The sequence below is a fragment of the Rhopalosiphum padi genome, chromosome 3 (assembly GCF_020882245.1).
Source record: "Rhopalosiphum padi isolate XX-2018 chromosome 3, ASM2088224v1, whole genome shotgun sequence".
Lineage (NCBI taxonomy): Eukaryota > Metazoa > Arthropoda > Insecta > Hemiptera > Aphididae > Rhopalosiphum > Rhopalosiphum padi.
In genome coordinates this window covers 2,518,887-2,532,266 of record NC_083599.1, presented here as the reverse complement: position 1 = coordinate 2,532,266, position 13,380 = coordinate 2,518,887, and positions in this window count along the sequence as shown.

Sequence of the window (13,380 nt, the reverse complement as noted above, 5' to 3'; positions counted from 1 at the left end):
AGTTGTATCAAGTAACTTCTTGTTTACAATATTTAGTTGTAATACACATGAATATAGATTATATTTAATTTTTAATAAGCCATTAACTTTTTTTATCATTTTATCGATTTTGCCCCGATAGCGGGGCAATATCGATTTATAATGGGGCAATACCGATGCATGGGTAATAGGTATTAAAATAATTATAAAAAATAAATAAAATTAAAAGCTTTTTTTCTAATGGATATACAAAACCAAGTACTATAGTACTTACAAATAAATATTGTATTGTAATTGTTGTATAGTATAAAAGGTTTTTTTTAACTGTTATTATATATTTTATGAGATTAACTTTAATATTCAATAAAACTTAAATAAAAACAAAAATAGATACTTTATTCAATCTTTATAATTTTATTTAATTCTTTTAAACTTAATAAATATGCAGCATATATTTAAATAATAACAAAATTAAAGTATATTTATAATAATCAAAGCTAAAAAAAAATTTTTATAAATAATTCTACCAGTATTGATAATTTTAACAAAAATATTTTTATTTTTTAAGATTTTTCAATGTATAAGCTTTTAATAATAACAAAATTAAATTTCATAGTAATAAAATATATTATAATATATTTCAACAGCTCTCGAATAACTAACATTGTTGTGAATAACATCTTCAACAGCACTTCTTAAATTATCCACACACCAATTTTGCCGAGTAGTTTTTCTAATATAATTTCGAACCATTTTTAAAAGTTATATTAATAAAAGTAGGTATTAGGTAATTAAAATACGAAAGTAATATTTTCAAGTTATTCGTAATTAATTAAATAGGTTCATCTATAACCAAACATAAACTAAATTGATATTAATAAGTAGAAATAAAGTAATACTAATAAACAATCGATTTTGCCCCATCGGTTTTGCCCCAAAGCGTTTTATTTATAAAATTGTTGTTTACTGATACAATCTTGTAGATAAAAATAGTTTATTGAGTGCAAAACAATCTTTACAAGTTGTAGATTCATACTAAATGTGTACGATACTTGTAGTATAGCTGTATCATAGTTAAATCTTAAATTCAAAATATCTAAATATAGTAATAATTACCTTCAAAATGATCATCTTTAAATAATAATTCAAATAACAACGTTGCAGTAGATGTTAACAGTGATACCAACATTTCTCAGGATAAGGAATAATATAAATTTAAAACTGATAATTTTCATCCATACAATAATGCGTAATAAGCTATATCGGTTTTACCCCAGTATCTGTTTTGCCCCGTGTTCCCCTACTGCAAAAAATAAATAAATGTTAACACACATCGAAGTCTGCCTGCTTTGTCCATATTATAATTATACACCTAACTCGATTTTCACATACTAACAAATATCTTTCAAATGTGTGATTATTTGGCATAACCAATCAATATTCAATAAAAAAAAACGTTTAACTTACTTTTCCTTTTTTATTTTTTCTTATTGGAGAAATAACTTCGTCAGGTTCAACACGGTTGCGGTTTTCATTGTGCTCACTCATGGTAAAAGAATTGTATGTAGAAATTGCGAGGTTAAAAAACGGAGGACGTTGTAACGGAACGAACACAAATTCTACAATGAACAATATAATTTGAAAATCAACGGAAAGGCGCGTACATGCGAACACCTGCCACCAGCTGCGTCGCGCGTAGTCGGCCGAGCTGGTGAGCAGGTGGTTGATTCGGTGGGGAGAAAGATGGGCGTAGTCTGACCGCCGCCGACGAAAACTGGTCGCCGCCGTCTAGGTTTCTTATTTTGAACAGACTATAAATCGAAAAATATATTCCGAAGGTTCCAACTAAGCACAGAGTTCTTATATCAAAATCCGGAAAATTGGCCAAATATCGAAAGTTATACAAAGGCCAAGAATATTCTACACCACTTGAACGTCATAAATGATGCAGCCGAACGTGGAGTCAAATTAATGGAAGATTTTAATACAAAATTTACAAAAAATGAAAACCAAAAGCAGTATGTATTGAAGGTAAGTTATATGTTAATTATTAACTAAAATAACTAGTGTCACCTAAGATTTTTTTTTTTAGGTAGTACAAGAATACCGTAAAAAATATCCAAGCCACAGCAAAGATATGTTAACGAATGATGCAACAAAATAGTGAAGTTAATATATTTCTCTCCCTCTCTTTTTTTTTTAATGTAAAATGAGTAAAATTATAATGAGTAACATTTTCTAAAATATTAACAAGTTTTTTTTAAATTAACGAGAAACCATCAACCTCACAACATATTTATAAGAAACTTTTATTTAGTAAACATATATAGCTTCAATAATAGTGCTTAATGTTTTTTGCGTAACATTAATATTTACGAGAGTAAACTCAAAAAATGGTAATTCATCCCCAATTACTAAAACTTCAACCCCTTTGAGGCACGGGAAGGGGTGGACTTATCGAGCTCAAACTTTATCATTGTTATTTTTTTAATGTATAGAACAAAATTTAGGGTACTCGTCATCAGATTTCAAAAACAAAAAATTGACCTCTATAACTAAGGACCACCCTAATATATATATTAAATATCAATAACCATAATAGTTAAATCGTTTAGAGTGTATTTATACAGAACACTTTTTATAAAATCACCAAATCTAAATTACCTTTCAAAAAGAAAGATGACTTGCAATATAATAAAATTTTTTTCCTCTAATACAAAGAAAATTCAATGTAATATAAAATATTATGTCCATGTATATCCCCATTAGCCAAAAAATTATTATACTTTACAATGACAACTGTTATAGAAACTGATGAGCATAAAACGGTGTATAGGTAACTTTAACCCGCTAACGGCCCATACTTACCATATATATATATTAAATTAATTCCATAATTATTCTTGATTCAATCGTTATATAACCAATTCAATTATATCATAATTCTTTTCTAAGGATAAAATTCCCAGCAAATTATAATTTAAAATTACACTTTGTTATATCTTAAAGATTGTACCATATATTTTATCAGTTAAAAATAATCATATCATAAATTCTATACTATTAGTTATTTAACTTAATATTATTACATAACTATTTATCATTATTATTAATAATAATATAATAATTTATTATCATTGGTGTCGTTTCTCAACTGAGGAGTAAGCGTATTGTATAGTATCATTGTGGTACTCGGACCAATAAAATTACCCTTTTTTGTGGGCCACGCCTCTAACAATTTTATTTAATTCCACTTGGACAATGGTTATTTTATCTTAATTTAATTTTTTTTGCTATTACCTTTTGGCGCACAAGTTTTACCAACCGGACCGATACACTTGCAGCCTAAATATCGTTGTCGATCGGATTCCACGGATCGAAGGTTTTGGAGGCTAGACAGTCATGGAGGTAAATAATTGTAACACGTAATTTTGGCGTGTGCGTCGAAAGTCATTTTTATTGTAATGACATACGTCGTTGACACAAGTAAAAGTCGCTTGTGACTAGGCGTACAATAATTGCCTTTTAGTCGGGCGTGCGGTGATGGCGTCGGGGCGCACGCGAGTTCGTGGGGTAATTCGTGAGTGGTTGCGCGTGGGCGCGAAAGCCGTCGAGTTCGGGTCGCGAGACCGGGAACGTCGGCGACGTGTTGGTCGACGGGACGAGAGCGTGTCGAAACCAGGTTCGGGTTGAAAGTGCTCGTTCGTCGCGAAATCGCGAGATGTAACGGTACCGTGCGCGTCGTAACGCGTACCGGACATGTCGGTGGTCATTACATCTCGAAAGTGCGATCGTTGATGCGCGTGGTCGTGATCACGTCATACCCACGTGTAAAATGGCGCGGAACGTCGGGTTCGGGTCGGCGGTTAAAAGTTCGGTCGGACTGTCGCGGATGTAGCTCGGTCGAACGTCGTGAGCATGATTAAAGATATGCTGGTTGCCGAACGAGTAATTCTAATTCAATATTTATTGACATTCACAAGTTCTTATCAAAGTACCCTGATTACTACTAGCGCGTCCGGTGGTGAACATTTTAAACTATAAATAATAACCAATTGAATATAACATTATGTACCATAAAAAAATATATATATTTATTTATATTCTTACTCTGTGATTTATATAAATAACTTAGGTATATTATTAACCATGATTAAAGATATTGAGATTAATATAACTAATATTATATTTTTTTTTTATTTAATAAACTGAATTTTATTATTCATTTTATAAATTTTTGATGTTATTTATTACCCAATTTAATTTAAATATCCACATTAAAAAAATTATCCTTATTTAAAAATGTCGAAGTGTTGTTGTATAAAAACCCCACATTTGATTTCTAAAACCCTTTTTGGAATACCTCAAGATGAGGTAAAAAAGAAAATATGGGAAAATTCTTTAGGTAGGTATATTACTTAAGAAAAATAATCACATTTGTGCTAACCATTTTAAAATGTGTGATGTTAAAAGCACTTGGGAATCTGGTGAAGGGTCAAACAAGTACACTGTAAGTACTACACTTAATAATATATATATGTTTATTTCAAACAAATTAAAATGTATTAATTTAACTTATCTTACTAATTTACAAAAATTTAAATTATATTAAATATAGTATTAATTATTAGATATGTTTGAAAAGATTAAAACTTAAAAAAGATGCCATACCAATACCATTTATTAATGGAATTGAAGAATCTACAGACACAGGTATGTTTTAATCTATTTGTTAGTTTTACATTCAAAAATTATACATAGAATGTAGAAATCATTAAAAAAATAATTATATTATAGTCTTATTCATATAATGATACATCAACAATAACTTCTATCGAATTATCTGATTTAACAATGAATCAATCTATCATTTCTGAAAGTTCAAATTCACTTTTATTGAACGAAACATATAGTTCATTTTCTTCAGGAACTTCAGAAAATAAAAATAAACAGCATACAATTTCTTTGGTAGAACAGCCTTCTGCTCCTAAAAAAAGAAAGGTTAGTTCTATTTTACATTAGATTAAAATCTTTATACATTAATTTCTTAATATAATAAACTTAATATTTTTGTTTAGATTGATTTAGTAAATCAACCAGGTTTATTGGAATTTTATCAGTTGGTTCTTCAAAATGTTAAAAAAAGGACATATTATTCACCAAATAAAAAAAGAGCCCACCAAAAATTAATTAAATCTGCAAATATTATTAGAAAAAAACATAGTTGTGCTATCAAATTAATTGATCGGTTGCAAAATCATTTAAATCGGGTTCAAAATGAAATTAAAAATATAGAGACACAACAACTTAAACAATTATTGGAAAACTCACGGTCAATATCAATTAATAACTGAAATAATTTCAGCTGCTTAAGTTAAAAATCCAAAAAATAGAAAATATAATGAAAATTGGATGCTTTTATGCTTGTTGTTTCAAATAAGGTAAAACAAATTATCAGTGGTACCTATTAATTATTTTATTTTAAAGTATTTTATTACTAAATTGCTGAAATATTTAAGTTTTGTTTTTATAATATTTACTATTTAGATCTCCAAGTGGCTATAAATTTTTACGAGAGCAAAATCTTTTACCACTTCCATGTGTAGATACCCTGAGAAGCAGTGGCGGCTCTAGGGGAGGGGCCCAGGGGGCCATGCCCCCCCCCCCGAAATCCAAAAAAAAAAAAAAAAAAAATAGGCGAGTTTAATATGATATGATATGCTTTTATGATATTATTAAATTATTTCGGGTTTTCCCGCATCCCGTGGCCGACCGCGATAGTATCTATCTGAACTGACCTTTTTTCTATTGTGTGTGTTTTATCGTCAGCGGCGTGTAGATATGAATAGTTCCAAGAATTCTCTATGTATCTATGTGTTCAGACGTTTTTCGTAGTTCAGAGTAATATCCTTTTAATGATTGTAGCTTCATTTTACTACAGCGATTTTACGCGACCAGACGACCAATATATATAATAGTTACCATAGTATAACATTTAATCTCCGGCTCGCAATTTGCATTGTAATGGTACGTATTATTATAGCATATTCAATTATTTGATTAATTCTTTACTCTAAACTCTTTATTTGATTTCAATAAGTATTTACTGTATTATAACATTAGAATTTTTTAGATTATTAATTAGATAAAAAAAATGTTTTTATGATTAATGTTTTCAATGATTACAAACCATATATGTTTTATAAAATAAATCATTGTATACGATATCTACGGATAGTACTTTTTATAAAACGAAAAAAATTAAAAAAAACATTATTAATTATTATAATCTAAAATTATAATAGAGTTACTAAAATGTTTTCCAACTTCCAATGTATGTTTTTAATGTTTTATAGGATAAAGAAAAAAATGTAACTTTTGGTGGTAGTAGGAAGAGACAATTATCTAAGCCAATAGATTTTTTTTTTACAAAAAAACCAAAGGAAAGTACTGATAATGATATAATTCAACCTACTGAGATTAACGCTAATGCTGGTGAGCTATCAACGATATCTACAACCAATCCTACTGAAATTGAGAAAATTGAAAACCAAACTATAAATATAGATAGTGCATTTGATTATGATATAGGCCGTTATTTTGGTAAAAATATTAAATTGAATGATTTCACTCAATTTCAATTGTTAGAAAATCCATGGTTTCCATCCAATACATATAATTTTCCTTTCTCACTACATTCAAAAGGTGGTAGAGACGTTAAACGTTTTGTTGGACTCCATCATCTTAAAGCTCATCACTGGCTTGTCCTCTCAGATCTTCATCGTGGTCTTTATTGTAAGTATTGTGTACTTTTTTCTGGTGAATATGGATCTCACCAGAGTGGTAGTCAACTAGGAAAGTTAGTAAAAAAACCACTTACGTCATTTGCAAAGCTTTATGGTAAAGATGGCTACCTTACAACTCATGAAAACTCAAAGTATCATAAAGATGCAGTTAGTGCAGGTAAAGACTTTTTAATAACATATCATGCCCCTCAATTGGAAGTCATCAACCAAGTGAATTCTCAACGGTTAGCTCAGGCACAAGAAAATCGGTCTCGTCTTCGTCCAATAATTGAGACAATTATTTTATGTGGACGGCAAAATATTCCTTTACGACAGTGTTTCCCAACCTTTTTACCACCACGGACCACTTCCACAATATTTTATAGGTCGCGGACCACCTCAATTTTACACAAACTAGGAAGACCTTTTTTTTTTTTTTTGCTCATTAACAAGAATACACAAAATTTATTGAAAAATTTTTATTATTTTACTGTACTATTATATATAATTATTTAATTATTAAACTTTACTAATAATTTACTTAGTGTGATTTTTGTGGCTGCATTTCTTTGACCAGTTTTTCAATTCTCGGATGAATGTTGCTAATGGCTAAACGCATGTCGTCACTTACGTCCAAGCGATTTCTCTGTTTATTTTTGATCACAAGTAGACTGGAAAATCCTTGTTCACACAAATACGTAGTTGAAAATACTACTAAATAACGTAAGGCAATTACCCGTAGTTGAATATGTAATGTTGCCCTTCTGCACCAAAATTCCTCAAGGTTCATACCAGAATCAAACATATTTTTGCAGTCAGAGTCATTTTGCAGTTCGATGACAGCTTCTTGAAGATATTCTGGGGCTTCTTCAACTTTTGCACAAAAAGGGTTTCGAATTATTTTTTGAACACTGTTAACTTCGTTCCATTCCGGAAAGTAGCGAATAAATTCAGATTTTAATTTTTCCAGATGTTTTTTTTATGTTATGTTGAATTTCGATTAAAATATCAGCATATTGATCGTCGTTGATAAGAGTTTGGAATGTCTGAAATGCTGAATAATTATTATTCTCGATTTTATTCATCCATAGATTAATTTTGCATACAAATGCGCGAATTTTATCTTCAAAAATAAAAATATTTGCTCTAAATTCCAAGGTTTTGTGTCCCGAACCTTGAAGTTGCAAATTAAGGTTATTTAAGTGCTCAAAAATATCTACTAAATAAGCATATTGTAATTCAAATTTCAAATCACAAAATTTTTCAAGTAACTCTGAATCCTTCTCGTTTAAAAATATTTTCATTTCCTCTTTTAGTTCATACAACCGTTTTAGCATATTCCCTTTTGAAAGCCAGCGAACCTCTGTATGAAAAAGTAATGTGTCGTATTCGGAGTCCAATTCAACACAAAGTTTTTTGAAAATACGTGTGTTAAGTGCTTTGCTTTTTACAAAATTCACTAACTTTATTGCCAGTTTCAAAACATTAGCTAATTCTTCTGGTAATGTTTTTGTAGCTAACGCTTGCCGATGAATGACGCAGTGTGTTGTTAAAGTTGACGGATTTTTTTCTTTCACTAATGTTGCAAGACCTGAACGACATCCTAGCATAGCTGGAGCTCCGTCCGTACAAAAGCCAACTAGTTTCTCCCACTTGAGATCATGATTTTCAAAATAATTACTAATGATCTGCATTACATCGATCCCTTTCGACGTTGTCTCAAGTACACTTGACAGCAATAACTCTTCTTTTATGGTCTTATCCTCAACGTCTAAAAACCGCACAAAAACTAATAACTGGCAACATTGCGCAATGTCAGTAGTTTCATCACATTGAAGAGCGAAGTAAGGGGAACTTTTTATTTTACCTAGTAGTTGCTCTTCGATATCGCATGACATTTTTCCAATTCGTGCCTTTACTGTATTATTGGACAGTGGCATATTTTGAATGTTTTTCTTGGCATCTTCTCCGAAAATGTTTGCAGCTATTAGCAAGCTAGGCTTAATTAATGTTTCGCCGATACTGTGTGCTTTTTTTGACTTACTGATTAGTTGGGAGATTTCAAATGATGCAGTTAGCACTTGCTGTGACAATGCGACATTTGCCCCACTTGGTCCTAGTTTCATTTTCTTTAAGCTTTTACATTTTCCTTCAAAAAATTCGGGTGGTTGGTCTTTGAGCGTAGGATGAATCGTATGCAAATGCCGCAGTAGCTTTGCTGGTTTCAAAGCATCGTTACTAAGCACAACAGTATATATCACACATTGAGGTCTTATTTCTCGATTTACTTCAATTTCAGTGAATCCATATTTAATATAACTATCATCATATTTCTTCTTTCGTGACATATTCTTGACTTAGTCCGACTAGGTTTCAAAAAAATAACACTTAAAAAAACTAAACTATAAACTTTTAATTTCTTTCAAAACGTACTGCGTGGTAATCAAACGAATAACGAGCGCATACTGAATAACAGTTATTTGTCGGTACTCATAAAGTATAAATATATAAGCAACGATGTTTGCAATTGACATGATCATTATCGTTCGCGATAATAGTATAATTTATTACTCTGATACCTACACACTTATAAAAGTGGAAAATACTTATCGGTCGTCGGCAGAAACAACGATAAGATAACCGTATATTACGGTAAAATAAAATATTTTTCGCTGTTCAAAAAAAAAAAAAAATAATTTTTAATAGAAAACTAAGAAAGGTACCGCGGACCACCTATGACTGGCCCACGGACCACCGGTTGGGAAACACTGCTTTTCGAGGACACAGAGATGATGGCTATGTTTTAGATCAAAATATTAAGACAATAGAATCATCAGAATCTGTTAGCAGTGCAAAGAACGATGGGAACTTTAGGGAACTTTTGCGCTTTCGAGTGGCCGCTGGAGATACCAAACTTGAGAATCATCTTAAAAATGCATCAGCCAATGCAACATACATTGGAAAGAACACTCAGAATGAACTAATAAATGCATGTGGTGAAGAAGTATTACAAAATTTAATTGAAAAAGTACATCAGTCTCGGTGGTTTTCAATTATTTTTGATGAGACTACAGATGCCGCACATAGAGAACAGATGAGTATTTCTCTAAGATATGTACATAATAAGACAATTCGAGAAGATTTTATTTCATTTGTTGATTGTTATGAGTCCATAAGATCTGAAGATATTGAAGGAGAAGAACGGCGTTTGTCTGGAAAAGTTCTAGGACACATTGTTATTGATTTTTGTAAAAAATATACATTTGAGTTGGAAAAAAAATGCGTTGGGATTGGTACAGACAACTGTGCAGTAATGTCATCGGAGATTAATGGTGCTGTTCAAGAGATACGTAAAGTAGCAAGTTATGCAAAACGTTGTCCCTGTATGAACCATTCGTTAAACAACTCTCTTAAAAGGTCTAATAATATATTGGCTTGCCAGAATACTATAAATAAAATGAAAGAAATAATAGCTTTCTCAAATTCATCCGCCAAAATAACTAATGTTTTTCGTACTCTTCTTGGTCGGTCATTTTCGGGGCTCTGTGAGACACGGTGGCAAGAAAAACATGACGGAACAATTCAGTTTTGTACTTATTTGCCTGAAATATGTGAAGGCTTAGAAAAAATCACCCATTGGATTCGTTCTCCAGATACTTCAACAAAAGCACACTCACTTCTAAATACAGTAACTTCCAGTGAATTTATAGTTACAACATTTGCCCTTTCCGATGTTTTAGGAACAACACTTCCTCTTAGTCGATTACTACAATCTACTAAACTAGACGCTGTTTCCGCTATCGATGCTTATAATGATGTTTTATCAGTTTTACAAACAAAACGAGAAAATGCAGATCCAGTTTTTCAACAAATCTTTAAAAAGGCACAAAATATGGCATCCAAATTAGATGTGGAAATTATAAAACCACGAATAGCAAAAAGGTCAGTTTATAGAGCAAATCAACTTAATTCAGATTCTATGCCAGAAGTATTTTATAGAATTTCTATCTATATACCAATCTTAGATTCAGTTATAAATGATCTACAAAACCGCTTTTCGGAAGATGTCTTAAACTCTTTTGACCTACGAATTTTGATGCCAGCTACAATAGATTTTGAAGCATTAAAAAAATCAGAAGAAGCAAATAAAACCAAACTAAAAATAATAAAATTGTCAGAGATTTACGGTGGTATTTTGAAGAATAATGCGATTTGTTTAGAAGCCGAGTATGATGTGTGGCTAGCAAAGTGGAATCGTGTGAAAATGAATAACGGCAAAATTCCAGAAACAGCTTTAGAAGTACTCGATGTGTGTGATGTTGATATGTTTCCCGCGATTCATACTTTGATTCATATTTTAGCAACTTTGCCAGTCAGTGTAGCGACGGCTGAAAGGTCCTTCTCGACATTGCGACGGCTTAAAACCTGGTTACGTACACGAATGGTTGAGGACAGACTCAATGGTCTCGCTCTTATGCACATTCACCGAGACATATCTATAGATATAGATCAAGTTATTGACAGATTTTCTAAAAATAAAAACCGAAAATTAGACTTTATTTTATAAATTGTAATGTAATTTTTATGTAATTTTTATGTTTATTTTGTATAATATTTTCAATGTATTGAAATGTGTATTTTATAATGACTAATGTGGGTAATATGTGTTAAATATGTGTAATTTTAATAAATATATTATTAAATATTAAAAAAAAGAAGTGTGATGTTTTTGGCCCCCCCCAGAATCAAACTCTAGAGCCGCCACTGCTGAGAAGACACTTAATGGCTGTTAAGATTGGATGTGGCTTCGATGAAAAGTTTTTCAAAATACTGAAAAAAAAGTTTATGAACAAAACATTATATGAAAAAAAGTGACCTTAGTATTGGACGAAATTTTTCTTATGGAAAGTTTAAGCGTCAATACAAAAAATTGACATATTGGGATTAGAAGATTTGGGGGACGATTTTGATAATAAGGCTGAATTGGCAAATCATGCTTTGGTGTTGATGATACAAAGCTTAGCTGAAAGTCTATACCAGCCTTTTGCCGTATTTGCATCCAAAGGACCTATAAAAGGTAAATATTAACATTATTATATGTATGTATTTATAAGTAATGAATATATTAAAAGTTATTATTTTATAATAATATTCATTACTTAAATCACATAAATATTGATGCACTTGGTGATAAAAATATTATTTTAATTTGAAAAAGGAATCGATTTATCAAAAATTGTTGTGAAAGCAATACTATTGTTAGAAAATGCAGGAGTTGAAGTCGTTGGATTAACAAGCGATAGTGCATCGACAAATCGAACAATGTGGGCTAGTTTGGGTATTAGTGGAAAATTAGACCAACTTCAAAATTATTTCCAAAATCCAGCTGATAGTAGTAGAAAAATATATGTATTCTCCGATGCACCACATTTACTCAAAACCATAAGAAATCGGTTATTCACAAAAAAAGAACTTAAAGTATGTTAAACATTATATTTAAATTGTAAAAAATTATTAATTTAAACAAAAATTATAATTTTTAGATTCATCCTAAAAAAGCATCAATTAAATGGAAAATATATGAAACGTATTTGTACACGATTCTAAATCATATTTAAAAGTATGTCCAAAACTAACCAAGTCATTTTCAACTGAATAATTTTTTAAAAATGAAAGTTAAATTTGCTTCACAAGTGAGGTTTTACTATATTATTATTTGGTATTATTTCTAACATTTATTTATTTTATAGATCTTTAGTAAGTCTATGGCTGATGGGATTGTATTTTTTAAAAGTAAGAATTATTCAGGATTTGATGAAAGTGAAGAAACCGTAGAATTTACATTATTATTAAATAATATTTTTGATGCTCTTAATCGAAAATTTAGTGCAGAAGGAATTTAAAAAAATAGTCAGGATATCAAGGTTTATAAATATATGTGTCCTATGTGTTGCATGTTTTATGTTTGTTCATCACTATTACCAGGGAAGTATTTAGATATTAATTATTCTATAATATTGTAAGTATTTAATCCCAGTTATAAAAATGCTTTTTTTAGTTTTATACTTGAATATTAACACAATTTTTTAAATTATTAAACAAAATAAATAATGCTTATATACCTAGTTCTGTCGTGCATATTATAATTTTGTAGGTTTATTGTATTAATTTATGTTGTATATTTACAAATATGTAATTTTCAAGGTGTTGAATGATGCATTAGTATGGCTGAACAACTGGGTGAATAATTTAATAAAGGAAGAAGAATTTTTGACAAAACAAACAGCAGAAGGTTTAAGAGTAACTCTGAAGTCAACAATAGATTTGGTCAATTATCTTCTTAATGATTGTGGTTTTGCTTATGTTTTAACCAGTACATTAAATCAAGATTGTCTAGAGGTAAATAATTTAAAATATTTAGAAATGTATATAGATATGTTAATAAACCTAACTATGAAATTATATTACTTTCATTCCAGAGATTTTTTGGTATTATACGACAAGTTTCAGGGGGTCTATTTTTGAACTTGATCGAATCGTATTAGTGATCTAATACGTCCATTTTCGATCATCTATTCGATTACGTATACATAAAAGTATTTTTGAATTCAATCTA